Here is a 17,657-nt window from a genome sequence, read left to right as displayed (position 1 = left end):
TGTGAAATGTTTCAGCTTCCACCAAAGACCATGAACCCAGCATTCACACAACATATCTCCTATCAGATATTTCACACATGGTCTTCAAAGGCATGAGGAACATTCAAGTAGATATTAGAAAAGTCACACTCTGCTGAAGGCAAAATGAGGTCACACAGTCATAAATTCCTTTTCTGGGCAGCTAGCCAACTTTCTACATTGTGTTCAGTCATTACATCTCACTCCACTTCTTGCCCTGGACAGTAATTAGAGTGCTTCCTTTAATTTGCAGGTTGGTTTTCTAGATATACGTTTATATGTTCTTGGATGAACAACTCAACTCCCCACCTTCTCTGCAAGTTTTGCTCTCCTTGTCAGCATGTGCCCCTATGAGAACGTTCCACCTGTAGCTTAAGCCGCACTGATAGTCATCAAGTGTGCTAGACCTTATGCTAGACCCTTTCTTAGCAAAACAATATAGCTCCAACAAAAGCAATTAAAATTTGCATTAGTTTTACACAGGTACCTCTGGAGAAGTATGTATAACACGATAACAAGGGAAGACAGAAAAGTAGAGGATGAAAGGTAAAATGAAAATGCCTGAATGATTCTAAAAATAACACTGTTCTGTATAATATGTGCCTTGAGAAGAACTTTCCATGGGGAATAAGACATATAGTAAGTCAACACCTGTTTGTGTATTCAACTGTTCAACCATTTAAGCATCTACCGTGTACCTGGCATACCACAAAGGTACTGTGAAGAATGCAAAGACAAATGAAATATTATATTCAAGAACTTTCAGGAAAGTAGCAGATATATGTAAAAGGTATCTTATATACTGAAGTGCAGACATGGTTCCAATAAAGTGCCATCAGATTTAGAAGAAAAGGCCCTTTCAACAGGCTTAGAGATCAGATACCATTTATTCCAAGCACAAAAGACATCTACTTTCTCCTAAAGAAGATGCTAAATATGAAGGTCCAGGAAATTCTTGTCTTACTTTTGCAATTATTATAAATTATATATACACACTATACATATGTATGTAAATTATAGTTTACGAAATTTCTATGGTCTGAGATATATTTAATATTCTGAATATCTGGCAACCTAGGTATTATTATCACTATTTAAACATTTTAGGAACTGAGTTTTAGAAACAATAAAGGCAGTTTTTGAGGTTATAAGGCTGGTAAACTGTAGAGGCAAGCACTAGAATCTACCGATTCTACCTCTCCATAGCGACCCTGGAGTCTGAACACCCAAAAGAGCAATTCTAAATATTGGTGAGGCTGTAAAACCCAAGCTACGTCAATACTGACTTCATATGGCCATCCCAGAGCAAAAAGGTTTCTTCACAGGTTCGTTTGAGTTTGGATGACCTTCATACCTTATTCATTCAGACCAATTAAACTGAGTCCAATGCCAGTCTAACTCTATTGGCTGTCATGAGATTAGTGAGTCAAGAATCACTTGAGAAACCAATCCATTCAAAAACTGCCAATTGGAGTGATCTTTTCCTTGACTTAGGTCTCACACAGATACAGAATTGTCATTCTAGATATTCTGTTGGTCCTATATGCAGCCAAAGTGGAAATCATTTGATTAAAGGCAATGGCTGGAAGTTAAGAAGCAGTGATTTGGAATTGATTCCAATATTGAATAGATTATAAAAGACAATAGGATCTGCCTGCCTCTTCGATCCAATCTACATCTACTTTATATGGAATATAATAGATTTGCTCAAGATTCAATACTGACTTCATATGGCCATCCCAGAGCAAACACTTGATTGGAGCAGGAGTCTTCATAAAAGGGTTGAATATCACTTACTTTTCTCAAATCTCCACTGCTATAATCACTGCTGTGCAGCCACAAGTGGATTTCTAGGCATCTTAATTTCTAACAGAAGTCTGCATGAACTTAGTTGAATGCAAAAAAAAAAAAAAATCCGGGCAATAATCTTATGAACATTTTATCATCATGCTTTATTACATTCAGGCAAACGGCTGAATTAAAAGTATAGTATGGATTAATAATTTCCAGAGGAAACCTATTGATAAAATCCTCCATGTAAAGGTAAGAGAAAGACTTTTAAATGTATAAACAAATTTACATATAACATTTAACATGTTTTTACATGCCAGTAAAGAATCACTTGTCTTACTGAATAAGTGATGCATTGACGTCTCAAGATTTAACTGTCTCCACTTAGATCAGGCCAAGGACTTTACAGGGTAAACAAGAATGTGTCTTGGATGCTGCTCTGTACTACTCTGTAAAAATTACATTTTCCACTTGGTTATTTCAAGTATATCTGAAACATTATTGACGTTTACATCTGGTCACTAAAATCTGATATTAGTTATAATCTTTTGTTCAGTTGATTTACTTGGATTTTCTGGTGAGACAATCACATAAACTGTAAATATTTTTCTCTTCCTTTCCAATGTTTAAAATCGAATTTCCTTTTTTGTCTTATTACATTAACTACAAAACACTAGCAACCGGGTGTGGTGGCTCATGCCTGTAATCCCAGCGCTTTGGGAGGCGGAGGCTGAGGCTGGTGGATCACCTGAGGTCAGAAGTTCGAGACCAGCCTGACCAACATGGCAAAACCCCATCTCTATTAAAAATGCAAAAATTAGCCAGGCGTGGTGGCACATGCCTGTAATCCTAGCTACTTGGGAGGCTGAGGCAGAAGAATCGCTTGAACCCGGGAGGCGGCGGCTGCAATGAGCTGAGATCGCACCATTGCACTCCAGCCTGGGCAACAAGAGCAAAACTCTGTCTCAAAAAAAAAAAAAAAAAAACACTAGCAACAGCAGCAGGACACTTACATGACGTTTAGTATAAGCCAGTGTGTTAGCTATAACTCTTCTAAAGTATGTTAGTTACAAATTTATTTAATCCTCATGACAGATACCTATGAGATAAGTATTATCCTAGTTTTAGAAATAATGAAACTGAGGCACAAAAAAGGTTAGGCAACATATATAAGACCGCATGGCCACTAAGGAGTTGAACCAGGACAATGAACCTCCTCTTTACACTGTCATTTTGGCCGAGTATTTACAGAATATTGAGTTGGAAAGAAAACTCCAAGATGTTAGGCCACAGAAGAGAAGAAATAAAAATGGGAACCCTTATCTTATTCCTGATTCTAATCGGATCAGTACTATATTGTTGTTGTTTAAGCCATAAGGAAGAAGGGGATGAACTTAAGTCTCCACCAGGCATCACAGAGATGTTCCAAGATGGTTCCTACCACCTGGACATCTCAGAGCCTGTGTCTTCCAAGGTCTAGCATTCTTATTGGGCGGGTGAGGCATTACCCAGCTGCCAAACGTGAAGACAGTGGTATAAGGTGACTGGACGTTAGCAACACTTGTGGACCACTTCCCTCTAAATGGCCACATGCTCCATGGTTGCCATATGGGAAACTCACCAGAACCAGGATAAAAAAGAGAAGATTATTTCTCTCTTTTTTTTTTTTTTTGAGACGGAGTCTCGTTCTGTCGCCCAGGCTGGAGTGCAGTGGTGCGATCTCAGCTCATTGCAACCTCCACCTCCCAGGTTCGAGCAATTCTCCTGCCTCAGCCTCCCAAGTAGTGGGGACTACAGGCGCATGCCACCACACCTGGCTAATTTTTTGTATTTTTAGTAGAGATGGGGTTTCACCATGTTAGCCAGGCTGGTCTTGATCCCCTGACCTCATGATCCACCCACCTTGGCCTCCCAAAGTGCTGGGATTACAGGCGTGAGCCACCACGCCTGGCCAGAAGATTATTTCTTCATGGTTCCTGCAAGAGGTCAAATGCATCATATGATTTTCCTTCTACCACCTCACAAAAGACTATTCACTTACTGGATGAGGAAAGCAGGCTTTGGGATCTCAGCCAAGATCCCAAAGATCCCTTACTATATAACTGTGTGTGTGTGTGTGTGCGCGCGCGCGCGCTTTGGAGGAGGGCAGGGTTGAGGTGAAGTGAAGTGATAAATGCCAGGAATTCTGCAGTTCAGTTTAAATCTCTTCATTCTTTAAGTTTCTATAGTTGTCTGTTCTTTCAATCTAGATATTAGGTTTTTGATCAAATAAAAGAACTGCTTGGCAGGGCGTGGTGGCTCATGCCTATAATCTTAGCACTTTGAGAGGCCAAGGCGGGTGGATCACTTGAAGTCAGGAGTTCGAGACCAGCCCGGCCAACATGGTGAAATCCCGTCCCCATTAAAAATACAAAAATTAACCAGGCATGGTGGCAGGTGCCTGTAATCCCAGCTACTTGGGAGGCTGAGGCACGAGAATCCCTTGAACTTGGGAGGGGGAGCCTGCAGTGAGCTGAGATCACACCACTACATTCCAGCCTGGGCAACAGAGTGAGACTGTCTCCAAAAAAAAAAAAAAAAAACACCTGCTCTTTCCCAAGCCCATTTACACCTTGGGAAAACACAGAAGACCTTTCTGCATGATGCTCCAATGGGAGGGAGGTGGAACAAAAAGCCCTGGCACTTGTGAGCTTTTCCTGCTATAGAAGAGCTCTGGTTAAAAATACTACCTAATAATACTGGCTGACAAGAGGGTTAAAGGTAAAGGAAAGGTGAAAAAACAAATGCTTTCTCATATCCAAGAGTGTGCCATCCTTCTCTTCCTGACTCATACAGCCTGCCTCTGAGTCTCCTCAGCAGACTCAGGGAACAACGGAATGTACTATTTGCTATTTCCACTTTACTTATGCAATTCGCTAGTCACGAAAGGCCATTCCCATCTGCTGCCAAAGAGTTATCTCTAAAACACAAATACTGTATCATGGGAGTGAGCTCACTGCTTACAGGAGGCAGGTCAAATTCAAAAGGTTCCTAATCACTCTGCCACCTGGCCTCCTGAGGCAGGCTGTACTTTGAGTGCTTAGATCTCCAACTGGGCGGCTCTGGGTTTGAATCTCAACTTCACCACCTGTAGATGGTAGGACCTTGGCTAAGGTCCCAAAGCCTGCTTTCCTCATCCAGAAAAGGACAGTTTCTATATTAAATGAGATAACAGCAGTGTATAAAGCCCTGGCCCAGATACTGCATGAGAGGTGCTCCCAGAGTACTTACTATTATGTGTCTTAACTGCCACACTGCCTCGTCACCAGTTGTCCCCTCTTCACTCACTGCCCAGCATCTAGTAGATCTTCAATTATTCAGTTAATATCTGAATAGATCCACAGACCTGCAGCAACAGTATTTCAATGGAGTCTCTCCTTCCTAGACTTGGACTTTCTATGAAGTTGCCCAAACTTAAAAAATGCTGGGAAGGGGCCAGGCACGGTGGCTCATGCCTGCAGTCCCAGCACTTTGGGAGGCCGGGGGGGGAGGGGTGGATCACAAGGTCAGGAGTTCAAGACCACCCTGCCCAATATGGTGAAACCCCGTCTCTACTAAAATACAAACATTAGCTGGGCGTGGTGGTGTGCTGTAGTCCCAGCTACTCAGGAGGCTGAGGCAAGGAAAATCGCTTGAACCCAGGAGACAGAGGTTGCAGTGAGCCAAGATCGCACCACTGTACTCCAGCCTGGGTGACAGAGGGAGACTTGGTCTTTAAAAAAAAAAAAAAAAAATCGCTGGGAACAGAAGAGAATTAGCAATAGAAGAGAAATGGAAAATACACTCGGGGGGCTGAGGAAGCTGAGTAAGGGAGTCCCAAATCTTGACCTCACACAGATACATGTGAAAATTTTAATTTCAACACCATTTAAAAATCACATGTCATGTAGATGCATACTGCTATGAAGCAGGAGGTTTGCAATGTTGTTTTAATTCCTTAAAAATCTATTTATTCTAGGCACTTACAGATACACCCTTTTTTAAAATAAAGGAAGAAGAGCTAGGATAGTTCTGGAAAATAAACAAAGCTTTGCAACTAAAGGGATTGCTCCATTGCTGCCCTCTGAATTTTTCCGCCATGACACTCATGGTTGCTATCAGTCTCACACAGTGTGTACAGAAAGTAATGCTGATTAATAATCTGTGGAACATTTTTCTGTAAGTCTGGGCAATGACTGGTTATGATTTGGAAATCAAGTCTGGGCCGGGCGCAGTGGCTCACGCCTGTAATCCTAGCACTTTGGGAGGCCGAGGCAGGGGGATCACCTGAAGTCAGGAGTTCAAGACCAGCCTGGCCAACATGGCAAAACCCCATCTCTACTAAAAATACAAAAATTAGCTGGGTGTGGTGGCACGTGCCTGTAATCCCAGCTACTTGGGAGGCTGAGGTGGGATAACTGCTTGAACCAGGGAGTCGGAGGTTGCAGAGAGCCGAGATCGCACCACTGCACTCCAGCCTGGGCGACAGAGTGAGACTCCATTCAAAAAAAAAAAGCAAGCAAGAAATCAAGTCTGGTAGCCTCTGTCTGTCCAAAAAGTGAGAGTTTTTGCTAATGGAGCAGAAAATAAAACTGATTTCCAATAATAAAGGTATTAACAATTATAAAATATCTGGGTTTTCCAACTTGGCACCATTGACATTTTGGGCTGGGTGATTCTTTGTCACAGAGGCTGCCCTGTGCAGTGTAGGATATTCAGCAACTTCTTTGGCTTCTGCCCACCAGATTTCACTATCTTCCCAACCTCCTATTGTGACCACCAAAAATGTCTGTAGATGTCGCTGGGGTAGGGAAGTGGGTGCAAACTTTCAACTTTGTTGAGAATTGTTTTTCTTAAATAAGGAGGTAAGAGAGTTAAAAACTGTGACAAATTCCTTAATAGATGTTTTGATCCTAACAAGTCAACCTACCAAACACATATTCTCCCACACAGATGAATTTGTCATAGTACTGAAAATATATATAGCCAGAATATTTCATTCATCAGACTTTTCTAGATTTTTATACGTAGAACAAAGAATTCCTCCTACTAGATGCAGAAAATAAGTAATTGCCAAATATACGTAAAACTATCAAATCTTTATGGTATCAATCCTTTAGAGCCTGAGACTTTTGTGCACCATTTTTCTCCATCACATAATCTTTTACTCCAAATACACTTTTCTGTGGAACTCCTATCTGTAACATATACGGCAAGCCCAAGAACTAAAAGGACATTCTTGCCAGTCTAGAGGTCCAATATCTGACAAGATAGGAAACTTCTCTGCTAGAAAGCCCTGAGAGTCCCAAAAGATAACAAAGAGGTTTTTTGTTGTTGTTGTTTTCTTACTCTATTTCTTATTAGGAAGAACCTGAAAAATTATTCCTTTAATAATAAACAGAGTAAGAAAAAGTGTGCAAAAGCAAGTGCCTGTGCTAAGAAGGTTAATTTTAAAAAATGTTTCCTTAAAAGCTAGGGGAAAAAGTTTTTAAAATTTCTCAGAATTATCTTTTGCTCCCTTTTCCTCATTCCTCTTACCTAAGTATCGTTTTTTTCCCTCTTGAACATCTCCCTCCCAGCCTAGATCAGGTATTCATTATCTTTTATCAGGTCTATTTTAACAACTTCCTAACTAGTTCTTCTACCTGCAATTTCTCACCATCTTCTCATCCTCCACTCCTGACCAATTTAACTCACCTGCAGGGGAGGGAGGACACTTGCCTTCACTTAATCTTTCTAAAAAGCAGATTCTGGGAGGAACTCCCCAGGGCACAGAGATTATAGTTCCCATTATTCAGTCTGGAATTTGCTCCAAACTAGATTTCTAACTTCATCTCCTAAATACTCCTTCCCCTCTATACCACAGCCATTTGTTATCTTCAGGAATGGTGCCTGGTACTCTATCTAGAACGCCCTTAACCTCGTTCACCTGAAGGCCTCCCACTCCTAGACAGCTGTCAGAACTACTTAACAATTCCATGGCATTTTGCTTGCACCTGTTAGAGCACTCACAATCACCATTCCTGGTCAATGTCTCAGAGCTGTACCTGCCTGACTGCAGGGAATTAAGAGACCTGACTTGCTCTCCAGGTAGTTCTCAGGCATCTTTGATGTTTCTCCTTTAAAGAAGAATCCATTTCAGTTGAGTTAAAATTATTTATTGAGTCCTTAAACTATTCAAGGCTGTGTTAGATGCTGTATGAGCTAGGACTGTCCTCAAGGAGCCTTTAGTGGTGGGAAGAGTGAGAGCAAGACAAACAGTCATGGGTGCAAATTGTTACAGGGATTCTGAAGGGGAAGGATCTACCTGGTGAGAAAGATTAGGAAAAGCTTCTTGAAGAAGGTGGTAATTGAGGCCAGATTTCACTATTCTTCTTCTTGAAGGTGGTGATGGTTGGGGCGGGATTTCCCTATTGGGTGGTGGCTACGATGTGTGAGCCCTCCAAGCAGGAGAAACAGGAGGGAACAAGGCAGGGCAAAGCTCACCTGAGCAACAACAAACAACCTGGTATGGCGAGTGCCTGCTGGGTTGTCTGCTGGAGAATGATGCTTGTAGTCAAAGGGACACCAGACCTCAAAAAGGCCCAGCGTTAGACCAGAGTTTATACTCACGTGGGAAACATCTCTGAAAACTCCTGGCTAGCTGGTAAAATAACAGAGCTGTACTTGAAAAAAACAATAATCTGACAGTAACACAGATGACTGATTGGAGGAGGAAAGGGAGGCACCTTGCCCTTTAGAGCAGGGGAGACACAGTCAGTGTAGGCTGGAAAGGAGGAGCAGTTTTGACAGGAATTGTGTGGAAAGAGAATCAACAAGACTTGCTGCATAATTACTCTGTGGGTCAGGAGGAAAGGACCCTAGGTGGACAGAGAACTGGGACTCCTACACGAGGTGACCGGTTTTATTAAAAGAAAAGGGCTGGGACTATAAAATGCTATGAAGGGCTGTAAGAAAAAACGTAATTGCCACTAAGAAACGTATGGAATGTAGAAGGCATGAACGGAGAAATGGAATCTTTCTCATGACTATGCGTCCACTGCATTTGGTTTACCTACAATGATTTTTAACATCTAAAAAATAAAAGCTCTGTGTTTATTTTGCTTGTCTCACACTCACGCATTGGCTTGACTCATTATTAGGGACAAACCCTATGGTGTTCTGTAAACCAGTTCTAACATGTTGGAGGCCCTGTGCAATGTATACCTCACCAAAAATCAACACAGACGTGTCTGAATCATCTACCCTCTTGCTCCAAATATCAGAAAAGTTCACATAGTACACATAGTTTTGTTGTTTTCCTGTTGCAGTACACTCAACAACTACAGAAATGGGTCAGGGTTAACAGAAAGCCAGCACACGACTTCCCTGGATAGTGACTCACAAAGGCAAATGACTCCAAGCCTAAGAAATGGAGCAGAGTGACTTCAATTCAGGAAGTTTTGCTAGCACTGCAGTTTTGGAACCCATGAAGTCTGTTTTCCACAAATAGAAAAAGCTCAAAGAAATTCCTTAAAAAGAACCTTTTAAAAGGTCACACTACTTCTTAGAGGTACAAATCCAATATGGAAATCAAATTATGAAGTGAGACAAGCACTTTCCCACCGATGCTATAAACACTCCATTAACAGTGTGGTCACAGGCAGCTGGTTCAAACTTTCCACCTGATGTTAATCATATTATCTCATAGGTTAAATTATATTTGAACTGGAGTTAGCCCTTTCAAGTAACCAACTTTCCACTGAGTACCTAAACGTAAGTATAAAGAAATGGAAAACAGTAGCCTAGGAGTTTTGAACCCCATCCCTGTTTTGTGCTAGAATTTTTGTGTTTTTTTTTAATACTATACTTTCTGTTTGTAGATTCAGTAAATAATTTGCAAGGATTCCGAGTAAACAGGCTGAAATGTGAAAATAGCAATCAAAGGACTCTAAAATTTTTAGAGCTTTACTAGCATTTATAGAGCAATCTAGAAAAGCCACATAGTAGGACACCAAATAATTCTGCAATGTATTTGCTCATATTCTCCCTTTCCATATCTCTCATAAAGCTCTTATTTTAAGAAAATAATTTTTTAAAAAGTTCCTTTCTTTCCAAGTATTACATACACCTATCCAAACTTTACCCCCCTTTAATACTTAAATCACTACCATCAACTGGGTCAGCCGCTAGAAACCAGCCACAGCTGGGAGCAATCAGGTTTCCATAGGAAGCCATAAGCTGGAAGATTCTACCACATGGTGAAAACAACATCATTTCTTCCTGAATTCACCCTTCACTGTGTTGTTGCCACAAACATTTAACACTGGAACAAAACGACCCAGTGAAAGATAAACTTTCACCCCTAGAAAAATTAATTAAGACTATAAATAGGATTCAAGGATGGAGGCAGAGTGGTTTTGATAAAAATGTCATATAAGAGTTCAACTATACAATTTATTTTGCCACTGGTGATTGTGCTGAGTCAATTTTTTCCTTTTTATTACAATAATTCCCAAACATATGGAAAATTCGGGTAATGAACACCCATATATCTTTTACCTAGATTTAACAACTTAAATAGTTTGCCGGAGTCATCTATTTTTATGTCCACCTTTGCTCGGGCATTTTATAATCACATTTCACCCTTAAATAATTCAGTATGTCTCCCTGAAAAGTGAGGATATTTTCCATCATACTATAATACATTGATTACAAATAACAAACTCACAATAATTCCCTAATCATCTCATCATGAACACCATTCATATTCAAATTTCCTTGAGTTATTCTTAAACAATGTGAAGTAGGACTAGAAAGCTATACTGAAGATTGGTGACAATCTTCAATCCATTCTTGTAGTGAAGACACTTAGATAATCTCTTCATCTTTGTTTTGAGTAAAAATATGAGTGTGAATACCAATGTGTGACAGATACATTCACCCTCTATCTGACCACAAAAACTATGTTACAGCAGCTATGAAATTTAAGTAATGAAGTGGAGAGAGGAAGAGAATAACATTTTTGACTCTTGAGGAAAAAAATGGTAGAGACAATTTCCTAGACAGCAGACTAATATACTACTTAATTACCTTCTCTCTTTTTCCTCTTCTGAATCATTTCCCTTAGTCTAGAAAAATTTCTCAGATTCCATTATTCTTAAAAATATGAAATACTGGAAAGCCAATTTCACTCCTATATCCTCTTTCTTGGCTTCCCTTTTTTTTTTCCATTGGTAAAGAAAAGCTACTTTTTTTTTTTTAATTTTATTTTATTATTATACTTTAGGTTTTAGGGTACATGTGCACAATGTGCAGGTTTGTTACATATGTATCCATGTGCCGTGTTGTTTTGCTGCACCCATTAACTCGTCATTTAGCATTAGGTATATCTCCTAATGCTGTCCCTCCCCCCTCCCCCCACCCCACAACAGTCCCCGGAGTGTGATGTTCCCCTTCCTGTGTCCATGAGTTCTCATTGTTCAATTCCCACCTATGAGTGAGAACATGCGGTGTTTGGTTTTTTGTCCTTGTGATAGTTTACTGAGAATGATGGTTTCCAGTTTCATCCATGTCCCTACAAAGGACATGAACTCATCATTTTTTATGGCTGCATAGTATTCCATGTGTATATGTGCCACATTTTCTCAATCCAGTCTATCATTGTTGGACATTGGGTTGGTTCCAAGTCTTTGCTATTGTGAATAGTGCTGCAATAAACATTCGTGTGCATGTGTCTTTATAGCAGCATGATTTATAGTCCTTTGGGTATATACCCAGTAATGGGATGGCTGGGTCAAATGGTATTTCTAGTTCTAGATCCCTGAGGAATCGCCACACTGACTTCCAAAATGGTTGAACTAGTTTACAGTCCCACCAACAGTGTAAAAGTGTTCCTCTTTCTCCACATCCTCTCCAGCACCTGTAGTTTCCTGACCTTTTAATGATTGCCATTCTAACTGGTGTGAGATGGTATCTCATTGTGGTTTTGATTTGCATTTCTCTGATGGCCAGTGATGATGAGCATTTTTTCATGTGTTTTTTGGCTGCATAAATGTCTTCTTTTGAGAAGTGTCTGTTCATGTCCTTCGCCCACTTTTTGATGGGGTTGTTTGTTTTTTTCTTGTAAATTTGTTTCAGTTCATTGTAGATTCTGGATATTAGCCCTTCGTCAGATGAGTGGGTTGCAAAAATTTTCTCCCATTCTGTAGGTTGCCTGTTCACTCTGATGGTAGTTTCTTTTGCTGTACAGAAGCTCTTTAGTTTAATCAGATCCCATTTGTCAATTTTGGCTTTTGTTGCCGTTGCTTCTGGTGTTTTAGACATGAAGTCCTTGCCCACACCTATATCCTGAATGGTATTGCCTAGGCTTTCTTCTAGGGTTTTTATGGTTTTAGGTCTAACATGTAAGTCTTTAATCCATCTTGAATTAATTTTTGTATAAGGTGTAAGGAAGGGATCCAGTTTCAGCTTTCTACATATGGCTAGCCAGTTTTCCCAGCACCATTTATTAAATAGGGAATCCTTTCCCCATTGCTTGTTTTTGTCACGTTTGTCAAAGATCAGATAGTTGTAGATATGTGGCATTATTTCTGAGGGCTCTGTTCTGTTCCATTGATCTATGTCTCTGTTGTGGTACCAGTACCATGCTGTTTTGGTTACTGTAGCCTTGTAGTATAGTTTGAAGTCAGGTAGCGTGATGCCTCCAGCTTTGTTCTTTTGGCTTAGGATTGACTTGGCGATGCGGGCTCTTTTTTGGTTCCATATGAACTTTAAAGTAGTTTTTTCCAATTCTGTGAAGAAAGTCATTGGTAGCTTGATGGGGATGGCATTGAATCTATAAATTACCCTGGGCAGTATGGCCATTTTCACGATATTGATTCTTCCTGCCCATGAGCATGGAATGTTCTTCCATTTGTTTGTATCCTCTTTTATTTCGTTGAGCAGTGGTTTGTACTCCTTGAAGAGGTCCTTCACATCCCTTGTAAGTTGGATTCCTAGGTATTTTATTCTCTTTGAAGCAATTGTGAATGGGAGTTCACTCATGATTTGGCTCTCTGTTTGTCTGTGATTGGTGTACAAGAATGCTTGTGATTTTTGTACATTGATTTTGTATCCTGAGAGTTTGCTGAAGTTGCTTATCAGCTTAAGGAGATTTTGGGCTGAGACGATGGGGTTTTCTAGATATACAATCATGTCATCTGCAAACAGGGACAATTTGACTTCCTCTTTTCCTAATTGAATACCCTTTATTTCCTTCTCCTGCCTGATTGCCCTGGCCAGAACTTCCAGCACTATGTTGAATAGGAGTGGTGAGAGAGGGCATCCCTGTCTTGTGCCCGTTTTCAAAGGGAATGCTTCCAGTTTTTGCCCATTCAGTATGATATTGGCTGTGGGTTTGTCATAGATAGCTCTTATTATTTTGAGATACGTCCCATCAATACCTAATTTATTGAGAGTTTTTAGCATGAAGGGTTGTTGAATTTTGTCAAAGGCCTTTTCTGCATCTATTGAGATAATCATGTGGTTTTTGTCTTTGGTTCTGTTTATATGCTGGATTATACATTTATTGATTTGCATATGTTGAACCAGCCTTGCATCCCAGGGATGAAGCCCACTTGGTCATGGTGGATAAGCTTTTTGATGTGCTGCTGGATTCGGTTTGCCAGTATTTTATTGAGGATTTTTGCATCAATGTTCATCAAGGATATTGTTCTGAAATTCTCTTTTTTGGTTATGTCTCTGCCAGGCTTTGGTATCAGGACGATGCTGGCCTCATTAAATGAGTTAGGGAGGATTCCCTCTTTTTCTATCGATTGGAATAGTTTCAGAAGGAATGGTACCAGTTCCTCCTTGTACCTCTGGTAGAATTCGGCTGTGAATCCATCAGGTCCTGGACTCTTTTTGGTTGGTAAGCTATTGATTATTGCCACAATTTCAGAGCCTGTTATTGGTCTATTCAGAGATTCAACTTCTTCCTGGTTTAGTCTTGGGAGGGTGTATTTGTTGAGGAATTTATCCGTTTCTTCTAGATTTTCTAGTTTATTTGCATAGCAGTGTTTGTAGTATTCTCTGATGGTAGATTGTATTTCTGTGGGATTGGTGGTGATATCCCCTTTTTCATTTTTTATTGCATCTATTTGATTCTTCTCTCTTTTCTTCTTTATTAGTCTTGCTAATGGTCTATCAATTTTGTTGATCTTTTCAAAAAACCAGCTCCTGGATTCATTAATTTTTTGAAGGGTTTTTTGTGCCTCTATTTCCTTCACTTCTGCTCTGATTTTAGTTATTTCTAGCCTTCTGCTAGCTTTTGAATGTGTTTGCTCTTGCTTTTCTAGTTCTTTTAATTGTGATGTTAGGGTGTCAATTTTGGATCTTTCCTGCTTTCTCTTGTGGGCATTTAGTGCTATAAATTTCCCTCTACACACTGCTTTGAATGTGTCCCAGAGATTCTGGTATGTTGTGTCTTTGTTCTCGTTGGTTTCAAAGAACATCTTTATTTCTGCCTTCATTTCATTACGTACCCAGTAGTCATTCAGGAGCAGGTTGTTCAGTTTCCATGTAGTTGAGCGGTTTTGAGTGAGTTTCTTAATCCTGAGTTCTAGTTTGATTACACTGTGGTCTGAGAGACAGTTTGTTATAATTTCTGTTCTTTTACATTTGCTGAGGAGTGCTTTACTCCCAACTATGTGGTCAATTTTGGAATAGGTGTGGTGTGGTGCTGAGAAAAATGTATATTCTGTTGATTTGGGGTGGAGAGTTCTGTAGATGTCTATTAGGTCCACTTTGTGCAGAGCTGAGTTCAATTCCTGGATATCCTTGTTAACTTTCTGTCTCGTTGATCTGTCTAATGTTGACAGTGGGGTGTTAAAATCTCCCATTATTATTGTGTGGGAGTTTAAGTCCCTTTGTAGGTCACTGAGGACTTGCTTTATGAATCTGGGTGCTCCTGTGTTGGGTGCATATATATTTAGGATAGTTAGCTCTTCTTGTTGAATTATCCCTTTACCATTATGTAATGGCCTTCTTTGTCTCTTTTGATCTTTGTTGGTTTAAAGTCTATTTTATCAGAGACTAGGATTGCAACCCCTGCCTTTTTTTGTTTTCCATTTGCTTGATAGATCTTCCTCCATCCCTTTATTTTGAGTCTATGTGTGTCTCTGCACGTGAGATGGGTTTCCTGAATACAGCACACTGATGGGTCTTGACTCCTTATCCAGTTTGCCAGTCTGTGTCTTTTAATTGGAGCATTTAGCCCATTTACATTTAAAGTTAACATTGTTATGTGTGAATTTGATCCTGTCATTATGATGTTAGCTGGTTATTTTGCTCGTTAGTTGATGCAGTTTCTTCTTAGCCTTGATGGTCTTTACAATTTGGCATGTTTTTGCAGTGGCTGGTACCTGTTGTTCCTTTCCATGTTTAGTGCTTCCTTCAGGAGCTCTTTTAGGGCAGGCCTGGTGGTGATAAAATCACTCAGCATTTGCTTGTCTGTAAAGTATTTTATTTCTTCTTCACTTATGAAGCTTAGTTTGGCTGGATATGAAATTCTGGGTTGAAAATTCTTTTCTATAAGAATGTTAAATATCGGCCCCCACTCTCTTCTGGCTTGTAGAGTTTCTGCCAAGAGATCAGCTGTTAGTCTGATGGGCTTCCTTTGTGGGTAACCCGACCTTTCTCTCTGGCCGCCCTTAACATTTTTTCCTTCATTTCCACTTTGGTGAATCTGACAATTATGTGTGTTGGAGTTGCTCTTCTCGAGGAGTATCTTTGTGGTGTTCTCTGTATTTCCTGAATCTGAATGTTGGCCTGCCTTGCTAGATTGGGGAAGTTCTCCTGGATAATATCTTGCAGAGTGTTTTCCAACTTGGTTCCATTCTCCTCGTCATTTTCAGGTACACCAATCAGACGTAGGTTTGGTCTTTTCACATAGTCCCAAATTTCTTGGAGGCTTTGTTAATTTATTTTTATTCTTTTTTCTCTAAACTTCCCTTCTCGCTTCATTTCATTCATTTCATCTTCCATCAGCGATACCCTTTCTTCCAGTTGATCACATCGGCTCCCGAGGCTTCTGCAATCTTCGCGTAGTTCTCGAAACTTGGCTTTCAGCTCCGTCAGCCCCTTTAAGCCCTTCTCTCAATTGGTTATTCTAGCTATCCATTCGTCTAATTTTTTTTTCAAAGTTTTTAACTTCTTTGCTATTGTTTTGAATTTCCTCCCGTAGCTTGGAGTAGTTTGATCGTCTGAAGCCTTCTTCTCTCAACTCGTCAAAGTCATTCTCCATCCAGCTTTGTTCCGTTGCTGGTGAGGAACTGCGTTCCTTTGGAGGAGGAGAGGTGCTCTGCTTTTTAGAGTTTCCAGTTTTTCTGCTCTGTTTTTTCTCCATCTTTGTGGTTTTATCTACTTTTGGTCTTTGATGATGGTGATGTACAGATGGGTTTTTGGTGTGGATGTCCTTTCTGTTTGTTAGTTTTCCTTCTACCAGACAGGACCCTCAGCTGCAGGTCTGTTGGAGTTTGCTAGAGGTCCACTCCAGACCCTGTTTGGCTGAGTGTCAGCAGCAGTGGCTGCAGAACAGTGGATTTTCGTGAGACCACAAATTCAGCTGTCTGATAGTTACTCTGGAAGTTTTGTCTCAGAGGAGTACCTGGCCGAGTGAGGTGTCAGTCTGTCCCTACTGGGGGGTGCCTCCCAGTTAGGCTGCTCGGGGATCAGGGACCACTTTAGGAGGCAGTCTGTCCATTCTCAGATCTCCAGCTGCATGCTGGGAGAACCACTACTCTCTTCAAAGCTGTCAGACAGGGACATTTAAGTCTGCAGAGGTTCCTGCTGAATTTTTGTTTGTCTGTGCCCTGCCCCCAGAGGTGCAGCCTACAGAGGCAGGCAGGCCTCCTTGAGCTGTGGTGGGCTCCACCCAGTTCGAGCTTCCTGGCTGCTTTGTTTACCTAAGCAAGCCTGGGCAACGGCAGGCGCCCCTTCCCCAGCCTTGCTGCCGCCTTGCAGTTTGATCTCAGACTGCTGTGCTAGCAATCAGTGAGATTCCATGGGCATAGGACCCTCCGAGCCAGGTGCGGGACACAATCTCCTGGTGTGCTGTTTTCCAAGCCCGTTGGAAAAGCGCAGTATTAGGGTGGTACTGACCCGATTTTCCAGGTACCGTCTGTTACCCCTTTCTTTGACTAGGAAAGGGAACTCCCTGACCCCTTGCGCTTCCCGAGTGAGGCAATGCCTTGCCCTGCTTCGGCTCGCGCACAGTGCACTGCACTGACTGTCCTGCACCCACTGTTTGGCACTCCTTAGTGAGATGAACCCGGTACCTCAAACGGAAATGCAGAAATCACTCATCTTCTGTGCCACTTACGCTGGGAGCTGTAGACCAGAGCTGTTCCTATTCGGCCATCTTGGCTCCACCCCCTCCCCCTTTTTTGTTAAATAAAATTTTTATATTTACGTTGCTCCCCCCAAATCAAATGTCATTTGTTTCCCTTTAATACAAAGTATCTTGGCAAAAATAGTTGATCCTTGCTTGCTGCCTACCTTTCACTCATTTTTAACTCTCTTTTGTAATCTAATTTTCCTCAGTTTCCTTACTTGAAACTGCCCTGTTGAACATCACCCATTTCCTTCTTCAACACTTAAAAGACTCTTTCCCCAGGCCTCCTGCCTCTGATCTGATCACCCGCCTAGGCCCAGCAGCTGTCCCCTCTGAGGCCCCAGGGGCTCCCCTGGAAGCTCTTCCTGGAAATTTACTGAGGAAGGGGAATGTCACCTATATGCAGATGACCTGTAAATCTGAAAAAGCCAAGACTTATTTATCTACTTATTTTTTTCCTAGAGTCAGAATACAAGTA

The 17,657-nt window shown here is 41.0% G+C and overlaps 1 protein-coding gene across 2 annotated transcripts in view; it reads right to left on the bottom strand.

Annotated features, from left to right (window-relative positions):
* Positions 1-17,657, bottom strand: part of GAREM1 (GRB2 associated regulator of MAPK1 subtype 1) — a 218,292-nt gene that overhangs the window by 113,696 nt on the left and 86,939 nt on the right. The window lies entirely within an intron of this gene.

This window comes from Nomascus leucogenys, chromosome 4, assembly GCF_006542625.1.
Source record: "Nomascus leucogenys isolate Asia chromosome 4, Asia_NLE_v1, whole genome shotgun sequence".
In the NCBI taxonomy this organism is placed as follows: domain Eukaryota; kingdom Metazoa; phylum Chordata; class Mammalia; order Primates; family Hylobatidae; genus Nomascus; species Nomascus leucogenys.
The sequence above is the reverse complement of the archived record's forward strand: the minus strand, read 5'-3'. Positions and strand labels throughout refer to the sequence as shown.